A 20,507-nucleotide genomic window follows, 5' to 3' on the forward strand; every position below is an offset into this window, starting at 1 on the left:
TAGAGAGCGCTGGGAACGGAGGGAGAGAAAGGAGTGGAGGGAGGGCAGGGAGAGAAAGGGTGGGAGGGAGGAGAGGGGAGGGTGAGGGAGGGAAGTATTAAACCCAAGAGGAACCTGTCATGTTAGCGGCTCAGGCAGATGCTTATTAAAGGCAGGATGAACAGTGAGGCGGCTGGGCGAACTTCTGGAAAAATCTACGGTCATAGCTTGCCACGTTTAATTTACTCGCACGTTTAAAAGTATCGTGTTTTTGTATCTGCATTTCTTTCTCATCGTTTTTCTTATTTCTCTTGCCTACTGGTTTTACCCTCCATCTCATTTTCTTCCTCTTGATTACTCTCTTATCTCTTTCCTTTCTTTTCCCTTTCCCTTCTCATTTTTTCCTATTCTCTTAATTTCCGTTCTCTCTACTTTTCTCCAGGTTCTCTACACTACTGTTACTTACCTTTGTGTGTTTTCTGTTTTTTTCCTTTCCATATTTTCCATTCACAATCTTTTACAATTCTCCTCCCTCCACTATTTTTTTCATTTTAAATCCTTGTCTCTTCGACTCCTCATCTCCTCCTTCTTGTCCATCACATCACTGTTATAGCTTCCCTCTTATCTTTCTTGTCTCTCTCCATTTCTGTCCCTCACAAACTCTCATGAAATTCTGCGGTTATTGGCTGCCAAATTTCACATACTCTGGGCAGGCATGAGTAAAAGTTTTTGTCTTGATTACCCTTCATCCTTTCTACTTCTTTTTATTTTATTTTTTTTTCCTATACTATCTCTTTCCAATTTCTTTATTCATTTTCCCCTTCTCTCGCAGTTACTTTTTCACCTCCTTACTACATCTCGCCTTCCTTTTCACTTCTCTTTCATTCTGTTCTCTTTTCCTCTCCTATCTCTCATTTTCTTTACACAGTTCAACTTTCTCGTGTTTACTCCTCACTTCCCCTCTTCCTCTTATCTGCCTCTTATATCTCCTCCATGCTGCCTGCTCTCCTCTCCTCTCTTCGTCTCTCCTTTCTTTCGTCACATATCTCCTTTTCCTCACTCCTCTCTAATTCTTCTTCACTTTATCTTCCTTCACGTACCATGATGAAACTCTACGGTCTCCACTTGCCACATTTCACTTACTCGCGGTCTTCCCCCTCCCCCTTCCTTTTTTTTTTTTTTTTTTTTTTTTTCCTCATTTCTTTCATCATATTGTCTATTTCTTATCTGTATTCCTTCGTTTTCCCCTCTTACATTTCTTCCCCTTCTCTTTCTCTTTACCCACCATCTTCTAATTATATTTTCCTCTTAAATCTTAGCGATTGATGGATGGAAGAAGAAAGGGAAGAAGGAAGGAGGAAGGGATATATGGAAGGAAAGAGAATGGAGTGGAGAGAGAGAGAGAGAGAGAGAGAGAGAGAGAGAGAGAGAGTAGCAGTTAGTTACCTTGTCACTGCAATCTTTGTTAATAAATGTACCCTGCCATTCTTGTGATATGAGTGTTATTATTATTATTATTATTATTATTATTATTTCCTCAGTTGCAAATTCTTCCTTTATCTCATCCTCGTTATCGCCTTATCTCCAGACACATACAAAGCGTCAGTGTAATAATCAGAATAAATCGCTTAGGAAGAGGCGTTAGGGAACTTCTCATGGTACCTAAAACACCTTTAGGTCATTCACTTTAATTTGGCGGAGGTTTTCGTCCTCTTTGCAGACAATACCACGGCTCTTTCGTCCATCCCATAGCACTTCTTCGTGACTAGCACCTTATTGTAGTGTTATTTTCTTGTGATTATTCACGATGGAGAGATGGCAATTATAAGCCTAGTGAAAGTTGACAGAGGGTAGTAAAAATTTTTTTTTTTTTCTCTCTCTCTCTCTCTCTCTCTCTCCCCAGTCGATTCACCTTCATGATTTTTCCCCTTCAAGTCCTGAGAGGCTTAGTGGTACATGTGGAAGATTCTCTCTCTCTCTCTCTCTCTCTCTCTCTCTCTCTCTCTTACACCTTTTCGTCTCTTCCTTCTCTTCTTCCTCTCTTCTTTCCTCTCTTTAATCTTCCTTCACATCTTTCTCTATTCAAAATCCCTCCCTTCTCTTCATTTATATTTCTTCCTTATCTTCTCATCCTTCCTTTACTCTCTCCCCTTCCCCATTCTCTCGTTCCTTCCATCCCTTCATTTTTTCCTTCCTTCCTTCCTTCGTCACTCCTCCCATCCACACACTTTCCATTCTCTCCCCTTCATTCTTCTCTTTTTCTTCGACCTTCTTCACTTCCTACGTTCTTTCCTTCACTCTCCTCTTCCTTTCTCTCCTAATTTCTCTCCATCCTCCCCTCCTTCCTTCCTTCCTTCACCCTTCTTTCGTTCCCCATCCTATTTTTCTCCCAAGCCTCCTCCTTCGTTCCTATCCATTTTCCTTCACTTCCTCATTCCTTCTTTCTTTTTCAGTTTTATCCTTCACTGATTGCTCCTTCAGTCTTCCTTGCCTTCCTAAGCTCATTCCTTTTTCCTTCTCTCCTTCATCCCTCTTTCCCTCTCCTTCTTTTTCTCCTTCCCTCTATCCTTCCCTCCTCTTTTCCCTCTTTCTCTGTCCTTCCATTCCTTCATCCGCTTACTGGCTTTCCTTTCACTCCACTTCCTTCATTCTCTCTCCTTTATTTCTTCCTTCCCTCCATCCTTCCCTCCTTCTTGCCTCTTACTCTCTCCTTTTCTTCATCTCTTTACTCCCTTCCCTCCTCCCTTGCTTTCCATCTCTTTTCCTTCCCTTTCTTCTTCATTCTTTCACTTCCTCCCTCTTTTCTTCCCACTTTCCTTCTCACCCCCCCTCCCCCCTCCTCTCGTTTCTCTACCCCTTCTGTCCTTCTCTCACTCGTTCCCTACTTCCTTCCTTCCTTCCTTCTCCTTGCTTTCTTCCTTCCTTCCTTCATTCCATCCTTCCATCCTTCCTTCCATCCATCCTTCCATCCATCCTTCCTTCCTTCCTTCCTTCCTTCCTTCCTCCCACTTCCTTCCTCCTCCTTCCCTCCCTCCTGCTCTCCGTGCAGAAGGATAGATAAGGTTTCAATATTTGTGCAGGCGAAGTGAAGGAGAATCTGTGTGTGTGTGTGTGTGTGTGTGTGTGTGTGTGTGTTCCCAAGGCCAACTTACTGACTGATTGACTGCTTTTCCATCCTTCTTTCCTTCCTTTCCTCCTTCCTTCCTTCCTTTCCTCCTGCCTTCCTTCCTACCTGACCTTTTTCCTCCCCTCTCTTCCTCTTCCTTCCTCTCTCCTTCACTGCTGGCTATTCTTCCTATCTCCCTCAATAAATAAACACATCTCCAGGAATACTTTCTCCTTCCATCCTTCCTTCCCTCATCTCTCCCTTCTTCCCCTCCTCCCTCCCTCCCTCCCTTTCTCCCTCCCTTCCTTGTTCCGTCTATTTTCCCTCCCTAATTCCATCCCTCATTCCTTCCTTCCATTCTTCTATCTTCTCTCCCTCCCTCTTTACCTCACAGGATTTTCATATTTCCCTTCCACCTTCCCTTCTTTCATTGTTTCCCTTCCCTTCCGTCAGTCCCTCCCTCCCCCTCCATCTTTTCCCCCTCCCTTCTGCTCTCCCTCACTCCTTCCTGCCTTTTTTTTTTCCTTCCTTCCTTCCTTCCTTCACTATCTGCTTTCATCCAAACATAGGAGAGAGCTTGTCCATGTATCAACACGTTTCTATCTTTACGCTCTCTCTCTCTCTCTCTCTCTCTTACATTTTCTCCCATTCAGAGCTATAGGAATGGTTACGTATAGATAGATGGACAGATAGATATATTGGTAGAGAGAGAGAGAGAGAGAGTTGCGAAAGTAAGAGAATGTGAGAGACCGAACCACTGTCCACCAATCGTACCCTGTGGCTTTAATTTGCACCATAGTTGAGAGAGAGAGAGAGAGAGAGAGAGAAAGTTTAATTGAAAACTTAGAAACCAAGTTCTATCTCTTTCTTTTTTCACTTTCCCTTTGTCTGTCACTCCACATCAAGCTGTCTGTCTCTTTGTGTATATATGTATGTCTATCTGTCGTTCTGTTTTAATCAGTCTGTCTACTTTCTATCTTTCTGTTTCTTTGTATCTGTTTATTGGTCAGTCAGCCTATCTGTATACCTCTCTTTCTCTCTCTCTCTCTCTCTCTCACACACACACACACACACACACACACACACACACACACACACACACACAAACACACACACACACACACACACACACACACACACACACCACACAAACAGAGAGAGAGAGAGAGAGATTCAGTCAACTTTGTCGCGGTCCCCCAGCTAGCCCACGTCAACAAAAATATAGCCAAATCTCACGCCAAACAAGCCCGACGAGGCGTGAAATAGCCCGGTCACATCTGCTCTCTCTCTCTCTCTCTCTCACACTCACTATTTCTCGTTTTCGCTCTCTGTCTCTCTCCCCGTCTGTCTATCTCTCTCTCTCTGTGTCTATATCTTTGTTTATATTTTGCTCTATGTATCTATCAGTCTATTTCTATCTATCTATTCCTGTCTATCTATCTCTGTCTCATCAAAGTTTAACAGTTTATGGAAAAAATGAGGAGAGAGAGAGAGAGAGAGAGAGAGAGAGAGAGAATTAGCCATGAGAAAGCAACAAGGTGGAAGATCATCGGAATTACTGGAGGTGGAGGGAAGGTGGAGGGATGGAGGGAAGGTGGAGGGATGGAGGAAGGTGGAGAGATGGAGGAAACGTGGAGGGATGGAGGAAACTTGTGGAGAGATGAGGAGATGGAGGAAGAGAAATAAAGATTGATGAGTACGAAGAGAAATATCCACACGTATATTCTTCTCTCTCTCTCTCTCTCTCTCTCTCTCTCTCTCTCTCTCTCTCTCTCTCTCTCTCAGAAATGCAGAAGAAACAGGACAGAGAGAAAGAGAAACAATCTATTTGAAGGCCTCTTGAGAAACTTGTGGAAGGAGGAGGAGGAGGAAGAAATGGAAGAGGAGGAGGAGGAATAGGAAGAGGAGGAGGAATAGGAAGAGGAGAAGGAGCAGGAGGAGGAAGAATAGGAAGAGGAGAAGGAGGAGGTAGGGAGAGGGAATTGAAAGTGAGAGAGAGAGAGAGAGAGAGAGAGAGAGAGAGAGGGAATGCAAATGTGAAATTCAGGGAGGAATAATGGCAGGGTTGAGAGAAAAGAGGAAGAGGAGGAGGAAGGAGGAAGATGTAAAAGAGGAAGAGGAAGGAGGAAGATGTAAAAGAGGAAGAGGAAGAAGGAGGAAGATGTAAAAGAGGAAGAGGAAGAGGAAGATGTAGAAGAGGAAGAGGAAGGAGGAAGATGTAAAAGCGTTAGAGAAATGACAGACGGACGAAATGGAACAACAGAAGAGGACGAGGAGGAGGAAGAAGAAGAATGAGAAGAGGAGGAGGAGGAAGAAGAATGAGAAGAGAAGGAGGAGGAGGAGTCAAAGATGGTAGGAAGGAGGAGGAGGAGGAGGAAGAGAAAGGTAGGATAAAGGAATAAATGAGAAGAGGAAGAAGAGGATGGGGAAGAGAATGGGTAACCAGATTAATGGAAAGAAGAAGAAGAAGGAGGAGGAGAGGATGTTGATGATGATGAGGGTGATGATGATGATGAACGTAATGGCGATGATGATGATGATGGTGATGAAGGGGAAGAAGAAGAAGAAGAAGGTGATGTTGATGATGATGATAATGATGATGATGAACAGAAGAAAAGAAAAGTAAGTAAAGAAAATAAAGAGACACTATAAAGAGAAGAAAAGAGAAACGGAAGAGGAGGAGACGGTGAAAGGAAGTAAGGAGAGAGAGAGAGAGAGAGAGAGAGAGGAAGGAAGGAGGGGAGAGGAGTAACAGGCAAACAAATAAAAGAGGAAATGAGAAGGAAGAAAGAACGAAGGAAGGAAGTAGGGAAGGATCGAAGGAGGGGGGGAGGGAAAGAAGGAAGGAAGGAAGGATTACAGAAAGAATGGATGGAAGGAAAGAAGGAAGGAAGGAAAGAAAGTGAGATGGAAGGAGGGAGAGAAAATTGATGGAAGGAAAGTATGGAAGTAAGGAAGGAAGGAAAGGCAGTGAGAGGGAAGGAGGAAAAAGGAAAGATGGAAGGAAAGGGGAAGGATTTTAAAATGATAGAAGGAAGGAAGGAAAGAGAGAAGGAAGGATGGATGGATTGATGGATGGAAGGTGAGGGGAAGGAGGTAATGAAATTTTTTGAAAACTAAGGAGAGAGAGAGAGAGAGAGAGAATGTTGAATGAGCCGAATATACTGCTTGCAATTAAAATTTTTACCCTCTCTCTCTCTCTCTTCTCGCAATGCGCTTATCTCCCCCTCTTCCTCCCTTTCTCCTTCTATCTCCCATCTCCCTCTCTCTTTCCCTCTCCTTCCCTTCCTCTATTTGCTTCCTAATTGTGGCTCCCATATTTCCATAAATCTCTCTCTCTCTCTCTCTCTCTCTCTCTCTCTCTCTCTCTCTCTCTCTATCTATCTATCTATCTCTATCTGTCTATCTATCTATCTATCTATTTGTCTATTTCGTGTTACCCATCACCATCATTGACTAACATCTGTACCATCATCACTGAAGGCTAACAATATTGTGCTACTACTACTACTACTACTACTACTAAACAACATCTACAACTAGCACCACAACTACCACCACTACCACCATCATCATAACGTCTCACGGCATAGGTAATATTGGATGTGATTTCCTTTCATCTTTTCCCATGAAATTTCCGTAAAAGCACTTGTAATTTTGCGTGGTAGTCTTTCTTACTATTTCCTTCCGGCCTTCCTGATTTCCTGTGCCTTTCTTTTTCTTCATAGTTGCGTTAGTTATATCCTGTCGTGTAATAAACAACTTAGGTAGGGCTGTTGCTGTTGCTCTCTTTTGTAATTCTTTGTATCGGCATTACCACCACCACCACCACCATCACCAACACCACTGTCACCACCACCACCACTATCACCACCACCACCTCCAGGATCACCACCACCACCACTATCACCACCACCACCATCCCTACCACCGCCACCACCATCCCTACCACCACCACGACCACTATCACCACCACCATTCCTACCACCACCACCACTGTTGCGTGAGCGTGCATATTCAATAGTAGGAGAGGCGAGTCTAACCAGTGTGTGTGTTTGTCGGTCAATTATAATGGTCTACTGGCAGAGAGAGAGAGAGAGAGAGAGAGAGAGAGAGAGAGAGGGTGGTGATAGATGGTAATGGTGATGACAGTGGTAGGGAGAGAGAGAGAGAGAGAGAGGGGTATGGTGGTGGTGATGGTGGTGATGATGGAGATAACGATGAAGGATAAACACTGATGATGATGATGATGATGATGATGATGAAGAATGAGAGTGATAATGATATTTGTACATAATAAAAGACAAAGATACCGTTGTAAAATGAAAAAAAAAAACTATGATGAAAAGAATGAAAAAAAGAGGAAGAAGGTAAGGAGAACGTGAATGAAGAGAGAGAGAGAGAGAGAGAGAGAGAGAACAAAGGGATGATGTTAGAGAAGCGAATATAAACAGGAGATTGATCGGATAAGCTTGTTAATGGTAGTTGTGGTTGTTGTGGTTGTGGTGATTGTGGTCGTAACAGTGGTGAGGGTGGTGGTGGTAGGTGTGGTGGTAGGTGGTAGTTATGGTCATGTAATGTTTGTTGAGGTATGTTTACTACCAAAACTACCACAATTACTACCACTACGTTAACTACCACACTACAACTTCCATCACTACCACATCACTACCATTAACACTACTACCACATTTACAATCACTACCACTAAAACTACTACCACTTTACAATCACTACCACACTTACCACAATTAACATCCCTACCACAACTACCATACATATCATCCTAAGTACCACCACAACAGCTACCACTACTACCACTACCACAACTACCACAACTACCACAACTAGAGTATACAGAGTCTCTTAGGAGTAATTGGGAGAGTGTGTGTTTAAGACTCTCTCTCTCTCTCTCTCTCTCTCTCTCTCTCTCTCTCTCCCTCGCAACTTACTCGGGTGTGTGTATGTGTGTGAGTGACTGTGTGTACATGAGTGAGTTTCTGTTTGTGTGTGTGCGTGATATCGTATGTCTGTAACTGAGTGTGTGTGTGGTCGTGTATATGCATGAGAGAGAGAGAGAGAGAGAGAGAGAGAGAGAGAGATGGGGGGGTAAGTGCGTTTGGGGTATTTATATGTGTGTGTGTGTAAAAGTATGCAAGCATGTATGTAATGTATGAAGTCTACACAGGAATGTATATGTATATGTATGTGAATTTAAAACTGTGTGTGTGTGTGTGTGTGTGTGTGTGTGTGTGTGTGTGTGTGTGTGTGTGTGTGTGTGTGTGTGTGTGTGTTAACTTGTATTTTGTTGTATTTTTGCTAACTTCAGACGATTTTATTAAGCCACGGGAAAGATCCACTCATACGGAAGGGCTTAAGAATCGTCTCTAGTTAGATAGATAGATAGATAATTTTCAGGCCGATGACATCATTTTTATATATTTCATTCCCGTGGCCTCCATACGATTGTATTCAACTTACGAGAAATCGAAAGAAAGGAAATTAGAAAAAAAAGAAAAAATGTTCATCTAGGAAACCTTTTAGTGGGATTACGAACGTTTTTTCCCTCTAGTAGTTCTTACGAATAACTGAGAAAATAATAATAATAATGATAGTAGTAGTAATAATAATAATAATAATAATAATAATAATAATAATCTGTCTATCTATCTATTGCCAGACGCCTCAATCCCGTTTGGGGTGGCCACAAACAAATCGCCTCCAAGTCGCCCTGTCCCCCGCCATTTCACTGCCCTGCTCCCAACTCACACCCCCCTCTCTCATATACCTCTCCACCCTATCCCTCCATCTCATCCTCGGCCTCCCCCTCCCTCTTCCCCCCTCCACCTCACTCACATACACTCTCTTCGTCAGTCTTTCACCCTCCATCCTCTCCACATGGCCAAACCACCTCAGTGTGTTCCTCATAACGCTTCCTATCACATCCTCATCAACACCACAACGCTCCTTTATATCCTCATTCGTCAGCCTGTCTCTCCATGTGACTCCACAGGCTCCTCTTAAATAACTCATTTCCACTGCTCTCACTCTTGACTTGTGTCCTTCCAACAACGTCCAAGCTTCACTTCCATACGTTAGAGTTGGTATCACAATACTGTCATGTAGTAACTTTTTCACTTCCATGCTCACTTCCCTGTTTCTTATCACTGCTTTCAAAGAACCAGCAACCTCTCTTCCCTGCTGTACCCTTTCAAGCACTTCACCCTCCAAACCTCAATCCTTACTCATCACACTACCCAAGTACTTAAACGTACTCACATTTTCCAATTCCTCACCATCCAACCTCGCTGTACATTCACTGACTTCACCTCTCTCAAAGACCATCACTTTACTCTTCCCTACATTCACCTTTAGATTCCGTTTCTTACACACTCTCCCACTCTCATCCACCAAGCCTTGCAGCTCCCCTTCCTCTTCACTCAATAATAATAATAATAGACAAATCATCCCGATCATCTTCCTGACCTTTTTTTTTTTTTTTAACAGTGATGATAAATTAAGGTAACCCACATATCAAAACAATAACACATTAAAAACAAACACACGAGAACCAACATCAAACAAAACTATAACAAACACAGCACTAATACCGATCAGAACAATCACTGAAACACAAAATCAGCACAGTCTCGAATCAGAATAATAAGACAGACACAAACACGTATCCAAGCAATAACAGGCACACAGCACAAACACCAGTCCAAACACTAACACAAACATCAACCAAAAGCACTAACACTAACACGGCTCTATCACCAACCCAAACACACAAACACCACCCCCCCTACATCACAAACCCCCCTCCACACACACACACACACACACACACACACACACACACACACACACACACACCATCAAAAAGAACCCATTTATAAGTGCGTTCGTGCGTTGTGTTGGTGTTCTGTACAGCGAGAAATGCCTTCGGAATTGCGTTTGACGTGAAAAATATATAAATAAATAACACAAACTACGGTAAATTTTCCTAGTGATTTATTTCCCGTGTGAATTCTCAGTTGCACTTTTTTTTTGGTTATTCAGTGTTATTTGCGGCTTAATATGACTCAAATTAGTTCATGTACATCAGAATTGTCGTAACTTTTTCGCTTTTGTGTATTTTACGAGATTATGAAAAGAGTAATATAAATAAATGAATTCTGGCTCTACATCCTTTCTATGGCTCTTCTAGGCTTCTTTTATTCTAGTGTTAATCTCTGTACAGCATTACACACAGGCGGATCCAGAGGTGAAGCCCATGCTGCCGGAGAGACCCTTCCTTTATCACACTGAAAATCATGCTCGATATGTTTAACCACTGAACCGCTTAGTGGAATGCAGACTCCCTGTGTTTTACAATTCTTGAAGCAGGCGAGTAGGATGGGATATAATGAGCACCTCTTATAATTAGCACCCGTTATATGGTTGCTGACTGCATTTTGTAATCTGGGATGCAGGCTGACTATCATAAATACCAACAGGTGCTTAAAAAATTAGAATAAAATAGTATGGGTTTAATATCCACCTTGCGATTTAAGATTTAAGTAAATGGCACTTAGCTATCAATAATTTAGAAATATAAACAGCATCTTTCACTGGCAGTCATGTTTAGTTTTTCCTTATTAATGTTATGCAAATTATCCTTGGCTGACAAACGTTTCTCATGACAAACGTTTCTTAATTGGCTGAGAGTAAGGGGATGCCGAACCCTCATTAGTCTAGTAAGTGATATGGGCAACACTCCCAGAAATATTCCTGGATCCACTCCTAATTAAAGACAGGTGGATGGGCTGAAGGACCGCTCACGACGAAACATACCAGGTCAGAGCACAACATGTCAACAGTCAAGGGCAAATTTAAAGTTGACCGTGATTAGTAATCTTGATCTTTAACCTGTTGTTCAGAGAAATCGTCGGTATCGTCCTGGGGCCTCCCCCCCCACGATACCTCCACCAAATTACCAGGGGCGAATTGACTGGTGGCAGCCAAAGTATTAAAAAAAAAAAAGGAATCTAAAGAGGCAGATAAGTTACCCCTAATTGATGTTATTGATGTTCGAAAATAGTATAAGAAACTCGACTTTCCTTGGGGACTGAGAGGCAGAGATTCTTCTATACGAAAATTGACTGATATATGCCAGTTATAGGGAAGTAAGAAGACGTAGAACATTTGAGACTTGCATTTGTGTGGTGGGTAATTTCAAGCGCTGAGGAAGGTGCCTTCACGTGGTGGCATCAATAAAATCAAGTACATCTGCCCGGTTATATGATAGGCCCCTCAGTTCTCTCCCTATCCCCCGAGAGGATGATGATGGAGTATGGAAAATATCAGCTTATCGTCCGCTAGATTTGCTTCCATAAGAGTATAGGGGCCACAACAACAACTACTACTACTACTGCTACTACCACCCCTACTACTGCTACTACTACTACTGCTACTACAATCCATTTTCACTCTTACTTTACTTACCCTTAATATGTAAATCGTTAAGATGTTCCTTTCACCTTAATGTGGCCCGGATCTTCGTCCTTTTGCAGAGTATTTCGCCTAATAAATGTATGCTATTTTTCTTATCTTATTTTCTTTGTTATTGTTATTGTTTTGTTTTGTCTGTGTAATTAATCTGTATTTTTTCTTGTCTTTGCTAATGTTTCCGTATTACTTTTTTGTTTGTAATTATCACCCGTTACTTTTTCTATTGTCACCTGTTAATTACCTTTTCTCCCAGTTACGTGTTACCTTTTCATGGTATTTTCTTACTTGTTGCGTTTTTGTTACTTTCAGATGGTGCGGGTGGACAAGGCTCCCCCCTTAGTGTTACTGTTGCTTCTTGTGGGTGTATCTTCTGCCCACACCCACACCCACGCCCACACCCACGCCCACAACACACGTACAGGTAGGTGAGGTTTGGTGATTGAGATTTCTGTTGTGTGTGTGTGTGTGTTTTTTTTTAATGTGATTTTTGCTGCTGCTGCTTGTGGGTCCATTTTTACACACACACACACACACACACACACACACACACACACGGAGACAAAAGTATTCCGTGTGTGTGTGTGTGTGTGTGTGTGTGTGTGTGTGTGTGTGTGTGTGTGTGTGTCCCTTGCATTCCAGTTTACAATACGGCTTCCGACAAAACCAGACATTTCATATAAACTCGAGAAGTGTTTGGAAAATTGAAAGTTGTGTCAAAGCGAAATAGTATCTGAGAGTTGGGGGAAATGTAGAAATGGAGGAGTGGTGAAATGTGGGATGTGAGAGGGAAGGAGGGGAGGAAGAGATGGAGGAGGGACAACAGAAGATGAGAGAAGAAAGAAGAGCGTGAGGGAGAATTGAAGAGGATGGGAGAAGGAAGGAGGAAAAGGAGAAGGGCGAAGAATAGGTGAGAAGGAAGGAAGAAAAGGAGGAGGAGAGAGGACAGGTGAGAAGGAAGGAAGAAAAGAAGGAAGAGGATGAATAGGTGAGAAGGAAGGAAGGAAAGAAGTAGAATTAGTAGGTGAGAAGGAGGGAAGAAAAGAAGGAGGAGGATGAATAAGTGAGAAGGAAGGAAGACAGGAAAAGAAAATAGGCGAGAAGGAGGAAAGAAATGAAGGAGGAGGAGGAACAGGTGAGAAGGAGGGAAGAAAGTGTGGAGAGGAGAAGGAAAGGGAGGAGAGAAAAAGAGAGGTAGAAAAGATATGAGAGAGAAGGAGAAGGATAGTGGAGAAAAAATGGCAGAGGAGGAGGACAAGGAACACAGGAGGAACAACAGGAGAGAACGAATGAGAAAACACTAAGAAAGGAAGGAAGGAAGGAGAAAAGGAGGGGAAGGAGGGAGGGAGAAAAGGAGAGGAAGGAGGGAGAATCTGAGGAAATGAGAAATTGGAGGGGGTGGTGAACTGTGGGATATGAGAAGAAAGAAGAGAAGGAAGGGAGCAGGAGGAGGAGGAGGAAGGGGATAAACAAATGAATGAGGAAAGAAGTAGTATGAAAATAAAATTGGTAAAATAAAGGAAAGAAACGTAAAGAGGAGAGGGAAGGAAAGAGAAAAAATAGGAAAAAGAGAGAGAAATGAAGGAAACTGCAGAGGCCTTAACGCATTTATTTATTTATTTATTTGTACTTTGTTCTTGCCATCTCCAGACGATCCTGTTCTTAGGGAAAAAAATATTCTTAGTGAGGAAGTTCATAGAGGTAGATTTGTGAAATATCTACCAACCACAAAATCTACATAAAACCTGAATCAAATCGTCTGCAGATATAGGCATGGTTCTCATCTGACGGAACTGGACCACTCCCATTACCTGAATCTCCTTGGTTACTAGTCGAAATCAGGTTAAACACACTGTAGTTAGATCAGGATTTATATGATGATGTTTGAGAGGTTAATGGGACTAGAGAAATGGGTGAAAATATGAATAAATGGGGAGAGAGAGAGAGAGAGAGAGAAAGAGAGAGAGAGAGAGAACCATATCAGTACCATAAACACCAGCACACCATCATAACACTGCCAGCATAACACCACCCCTACACCCCTGTTAAGCCTTCACATAACACCACCATAATACCATGACCACTATCCCATAACACCATCATAACACCGTAACACCAGCATACTAGCACCATAACACCGCTATACCACCATCACCACTCCCACTGTATCACCACAACCATACACCAACACCATGTCACCACACCACCACCACCATAACACCATACGATAACACCATAAAGCACCATAACATCACCATAGCACCATCACAGCACCATAACACCAACATTGCACAAATAAGGCACCACCATAATACCACCATAACACCAACATAAATACCACCATAAGTCCCCATGGCATTATCGTATCACCATAACACCACCGTAGCGCCATCAACAGCACAATTAGCACCATACTACCCTAACACCAGTCTAACACCATCATAACACCACTGCATCACACCGCCACTCTCACGCTGGACAAGTTTCACCATCACACATACCACCATAACACCACTCTGACACCATAAACCCTCTCTAACACCACTCTAGCACCCTAGCACCAGCGTCACACCATCATAACACCGCAGCATAACACCCCCACACTCACGCTGCACAAATTTCACCCTCTGTCAGTTTTATCTGGGCGACTCTAAAATGTGATATTGCAATCAGAGTGAGAGGGGCAGGCAGGGGTGAGGCAGGGTGAGGCAGAGGGTGGTAGGGGTGAAAAGAGGGTGTTAGGGGTAAGGCAGAGGGTGGTAGGGGTGAGGCAGAGGGTGGCAGGGGTGAGGCAGAGGGTGGTAGGGGTGAGGTACAGGGTGGTAGAAGGTAGAGGTGAGGCAGGGGCGAAGCAAGGGTGAGGCAGGGTGAGGTAGAGGATGGTACGGATGAGGCAAGGGGAGGCAGAGGCAGGCAGGAGGAAAGTAAAGGGTGGTGGAGGTGAGGCAGGAGTAATAAAGGGTGGTAGAGCGTGGTAGGGGAGAGGCAGGGGATGGCAGGGGTGAGGCAGCGGGGTAGGTTGAGGCAGGGGTGAGGCAGGAGTGAAACAGAAGGTGATAGGGGATGAGAGAGAGAGAGAGAGAAAGAGAGAGAGAGAGAGAGTGTGAGCCAGGAGAGAACACTAATAGAAAATGGAAAAAAATGATCACCGCGAAAGAAAATAAAAATGTGTGTGTGCGTGTGTGTGTGTGCGTGCGTGTGTGTGTGTGTGTGTGTGTGTGTGTGTGTGAGAGAGAGAGAGAGAGGTAAGTGGATATTCCTGTTGCTCACTCACCCATCAATTATGCCAGGTTCACGTCCCTTCTCTCCTCCTCTATCATACGCCAAGGTGTGTGTGTGTGTGTGTGTGTGTGTGTGTGTGTGTGTGTGTGTGTGTGTGTGTGTGTGTGTATGTATGTGTGTGTGTGTGTGTGTGTGGGTGTGGGTGGACTGGTGGCTAGCGAGAGAGAGAGAGACTTCCATAATACTTTCAGTCCACTTTCTCTTAATCTGTATCCCGTAATCTACTCCTGTCTATCTATCAATTGTCTGTTTATCTACCCATCTACCTGCCTACCTACCTGCCTACCTACTACCTACATACCTGCCTGCCTGCGTATCTACCTACCTGCCTACATACCTGCCTACCTACATACCTGCCTACCTGCCTACCTACCTTTTTTTACTCTAATTTCCTCGCTCACTTTCTGTCCATTTGTTTACCTCTACCTGTGTATCAGTCAGTCAATTTATCTGTCTGTCAATTTGTGTTTATCTATCTATCTATACAGTCAGCAACATCAATTACATAGCTACCGATCTATCAGTCTGCGTATCTGTATCTATCTATCTTTCAATCCATCTGTCTATCTGTCTGTCTATCTATCAGTCTATCTATCTATCTATCTGACTGTTAACTGATCAACCATTTTTCTGAGCGAGGGAGTGTCAGAAGCTGTTGTAAGAGGATTAGCCAAGGTCTCTCTCTCTCTCTCTCTCTCTCTCTCTCTCTCTCTCTCTCTCTCTTTCTCTCTTGACTATACTCCTTCTATTTTAAATTGTCCTAAAATTGCCATCTCTCCATCTCGCCAAATTGTAAATGAAGAATGGCACTAGAATTTGGCGCTAGTCACGAAGAAGTGCTTTAGAAGTGAAATGTAGTAACAGTATTTTTCTGCCACTGGCCTTCGTGAAATACGCTACAAAATAATGAAAATCTGAGCCAAGTTAAGGTGAAAGGAGTATAGTGTTAAGGGATATAAGGGATACGTAAGTTTTATTATTATTATTATTATTATTATTATTATTATTATTACTACTACTACTACTACTACTACTACTACTAATACTACTACTGCTGCTACTACTACCACTACTACTACTACCACCACCACTACTACTACTACTACTACTACTACTATTATTATTGTTATTATTATTATAGCACAAACAAGAAAACAGGAAAGATTTTAAGCTTTAATTTACTTCTCCTCAAGAAAAACATATACAAAAACAATCTTTATTTTTCAACCCAAACCCATTTTTTTTTTCTTAAACAAATAAGTATAAAAAACAGTAATTATTTTTCACATTAATGAAGCTCCATTAAAAAAATAATAATAATAATAATCGCTTTTTTTTTACTGGTACGAACACCCATCTTGATTAGCAACATCATTACTGCCTCGACAAACTGGCCTGGGTCACGAGAGAGAGAGAGAGAGAGAGAGAGAGAGAGAGAGAGTGAGAGTGAGAGAGAGAGAGACAGACAGACAGACAGACAATTTTGTATGAGGCAATATTCTTAGTATCTCTCAACTGTCTCTCCACCTAGGAATTAAGAGAGAGAGAGAGAGAGAGAGAGAGAGAGAGAGAGAGAGGAATAGTTAACCTCTGTGAGCTAATTAACTGAGCAAAGGAATGTTGGTAGAGACGATAATAGTGGTAGTAGTGGTGGTAGTGGTGGTGGTGGTGGCAGTAGTGGTATTGATAATGGTGATAGGAGTAGTGTGCTTTTATCTGTCTATTTATATATCTACCTGGCTTTATCTCTGTATCTATCTCTCCATCAGTCTATATTTATCTACCTATATCTATCTATCATCTATCTGTCTATCTACCTGTCTATCTATCATCTGTCTATCTATTTATGCTAGCCAGTAAATCGTAATATCACAGGGATGCTAAATTTAGGTCACGTAAAATTGCTCTTTATTTTACACCACACGGAAAAGAAAGAAAAAAAAGAAAGAAGAAAAAGAAGAAGAAGAAAGAGGAGGAGGAGGAGGAGGAGGAGGAGGAGAAGAAGAAGAAAAAGGATATTAAGTAAACATAAACAATAATCTCTCTCTCTCTTTTTTTTTTTTCTTGTATTTCAGTGACTTTGAGAAGATGTAAGTGAATGTGAGAAAGTATGTAATTTTTCTGTTTTTAATTTTTTTGTCCTAAATTAAAGAAATGAAAGTGAATTAGATTAGATAATAAAAGGAATAAGAGTGAGTGTACAATTATCCTGTTATGTAGAGTTATGGGGATTTTTTTTTTTACTGTTATATTTTATTGTTTATTCTATTGCTTTATTTATTTACTTTATTTATGCCTACCCAGTTTATTTAATATCCTTACTACAGAGCTTTTGAAATACATAGGAATTTTATAAGGCTTACATAAACCTCTTTTAAAGAATCACTAAGTTTAATAAAAATAATCTGAAGAGTAAGGTGATTAAAAAATATATATAACTTTGAGAAAAATGTTGTCTCTAAGTCAGTATGGGTGACAGGAGAATAGTAAATCTAAAAATAAATAAATAAATAAATATGGGGTGTTTATGGTGATAAGTTAGTCACGAAGAAGTGCGTTAGTCTTAGCGGTCTACACGCGATGCACGAAGGTCTTGTGTTTTATTGGTGACAAGGTTTTATTATTATTATTATTATTATTATTATTATTATTATTATTATTCCTACTCCAGCTCCTCCTGCTCCTCCTCCTCCTGCTCCTCCTCCTCCTGCTGCTCCTCCTCCTCCTGCTCCTCCTCCTCCTCCTGCTCCTCCTCCTCCTGCTCCTCCTCCTCCTGCTCCTCCTCCTCCTCCTCCTCCTACTACTACTACTACTATTATTATTATTATTATTATTATTATTATTATTATTATTGCCTCCACTAATGCTCTGTATCACCCATTTTCCACGCCAATGTTGCAATGAATCACACTAGGCTCACCTCAGTCACCTCAATAAATACATCTTCACCAATTAACTCATTTCACTAGAGTTGGATTTACCGCCTTAAGTTGTAGTATCTATCTGTTTATCTGTCTCCAATTGTACTCCTTCTGTGTTCTTGTTAATTCATCTTTTTCTGTTTTCCTCATTTTTCTTCGTTTCCTGTTTGTGGATTCTGTTTTTCGTTTTTATAAGAGGGATATAAATTGGAATGCATATTTGGTTATTACTTATCATCTCTCTCTCTCTCTCTCTCTCTCTCTCTCTCTCTCTCTCTCTTAATTTTTTCCCTCATATCTTTTTCTTTCCCCTTCTTTCCTTCTCCTCTTAACTTTTATTATTCAGGTTTCCTCTTTTCCTCTTTTTTCTCTTTTTAGTGTTCATATGATCTCTCAAATCACTGACTCTTTATTCCTACTTTATAATTCTCTTTTCCTCTCTTTTCGTCATGCCTTTTACTCTCACTCTGCTCCACTTATATTTTCTTTACCTTATTCTACGTCTCTCTTTTTCTCATATATCGATTATCTCTTAGCATTGCATCTACTTTTTACGATATTCTACTCTCTCAAATCTTCCCTTTCTCTTCCTACAGTTCTCATTTTCATTCCGTTCCGTCATTTCACTTTTTCAGCTGTTTTTCTTTTACTTGCCATCCTTCCTTTTTTTTTTCGTTCGTCTCACTTTTAGCAATTTCTTCTTCCCCCCCTCCTCTTCTCTCTCTCTCTCTCTCTCTCCTTTTTGTGTTCTTTTTTCCTCCCTCCTTCATCTTTTTCTCTCTCAATTCTCTGTCTTTCTAGCGCTCTATCTATCTCCCTTGATTTCTCCATCTGTCTTCCCTTTTATTTCTTTTCCCTTCTTTAAGTGTGTTTCCCTGTATGCCATCTGCGTTCACTCTCTCTCTCTCTCTCTCTCTCTCTCTCTCTCTCTCTCTCTCTTCCATTCCCTCCCTTTCTCCATTTATCATCCTTTTCCTCCATATCCCTCCTTCTTTCCCCCTTCTCCTTCATCCATCCATCTATTCATCCATCCATCCATTCTTCCATCCATCCAACCATTCATCTATCCTTCCATCCATACAGTCATTCAGTTGTGTGTGTGTGTGTGTGTGTGTGTGTGTGTGTGTGTGTGTGTGTGGCCAAAATATCTCTAAAAGTTGTGGACGAATTTTCACCAAATCTTCACGAAATGGCAGCTATGTGGATGTGCAGAAGTCTATTACTTTTGGTGAGGATATGATCAAAGACGACCAAATGCCAGTCGTCATATATATTTTTTTTCTATGGATTGGCTTTTGTGAAATACGGTGACTGAATTCCATAGAGTTTTGCGTTTTTTTTCCCCTAATTTGGTTTGCAGGTAAGCTTGTACCTTAGCCAACAACGTATTTTGCGGGCGATTAGCATTTGACCCTCGATTGCTTTTGTTTCATTTATCTATTAATCCACCCATTCATCTATCAGTCCGTCCGTCCATCGTTCTGTCCACTCTTTCTGTTGCCTCTCTCATCCCTCCCCCTCCCCCCTCTCACTCTGCCTCTCTCCCCGCACTTCAATTTCCTCCCCTCACCTCTCCTGCTCATCTCTGTCCCCCTCCTCCTCCTCTCCCCTTCCACCTGCCTCCCCCGTCCCTTCCCCCCGCCTTTCCCTCCCCTCCCTCCCCTCGCCCCCCCTAAACAATAACACATTACTGCTGTTAACTATAATGATAAAATATTGCACATAATTACGAGTTGTCTGTCTCCCCCTCCCTTCTCCCTCTCCTCCCTCCCTTCTCCCCTTCCCCCTCCCCCCTTCTCCCTGCCCCCCTCCACCACTGCGACACAACTCTGCTTTCTCTCCATGTTTGTTTGTTGGCTGTGTGTGTGTGTGTTTGTGTTGGATGGTTAGCTGTTTTTGTGTGTTTAGCAAGATAGGTGTGTGTGTGTGTGTGTGTGTGTGTGTGTGTGTGTGTGTGTGTGTGTGTGTGTGTGTGTGTGGATTCTGACATGACAAGCTGTTTGGTTCTGGTTGGAGGTTGTTGTTGTGTGGTGATGGTGGTAGTTGTGGTAGTGGTGAATTGTGGTAGTGATGGTGGTTGTGGTGATGACATGCAGTGGTAGTGATGGTTATGGTCGTAATGTTGGTTGATAATGATAGTAGTGATGATAATGGTAGTGGTGGTAGTGATGACGGTAGGAAAGAAGGTATTTTAAGATATTGATGGTGATGATGGTAGTAGTGGTGGTAATGGTGGTAGCAGAGGTGGAATTCTTAAAGTTGTGATGAAGGTAGTGGTGATGGTGGTAGTGGTGATAGTAGTAGTATTAGCAGTAGTGGTGGTGATGGTGGCTGTGGTGGTGGTGATAGTTTGGATGGGAAGTGGTGGTAGATGGAGGGACGTAGTGATAGTGATGATGATAATTTGGTGATGGTGGTAGACTGGGATGGTGATGATGGTGGTGATGAAGTTAGTGTTGTTGATAGTAATGGGTGATGAAGATGATGATGATGATGATGATGATGGTGATGATGATGATGATGAGAATGATGATGATGATGATGATGATGATGATGATGATGATGATGATGATGAGGAGGAGGAGGAGGAGGATGGTGATGATGATGATGATGATGATGATGGTGATGATGATGATGATGATGATGATGATGAGGAGGAGGAGGAGGAGGAGGATGGTGATGATGATGATGATGATGATGATGACTACAAAGCTTTGACTGTGAAGGGC

The sequence above is a fragment of the Coenobita brevimanus genome, chromosome 86 (genome assembly GCF_032717465.1).
Source record: "Coenobita brevimanus isolate Jiangsu-jjx chromosome 86, ASM3271746v2, whole genome shotgun sequence".
NCBI classification, from domain to species: domain Eukaryota; kingdom Metazoa; phylum Arthropoda; class Malacostraca; order Decapoda; family Coenobitidae; genus Coenobita; species Coenobita brevimanus.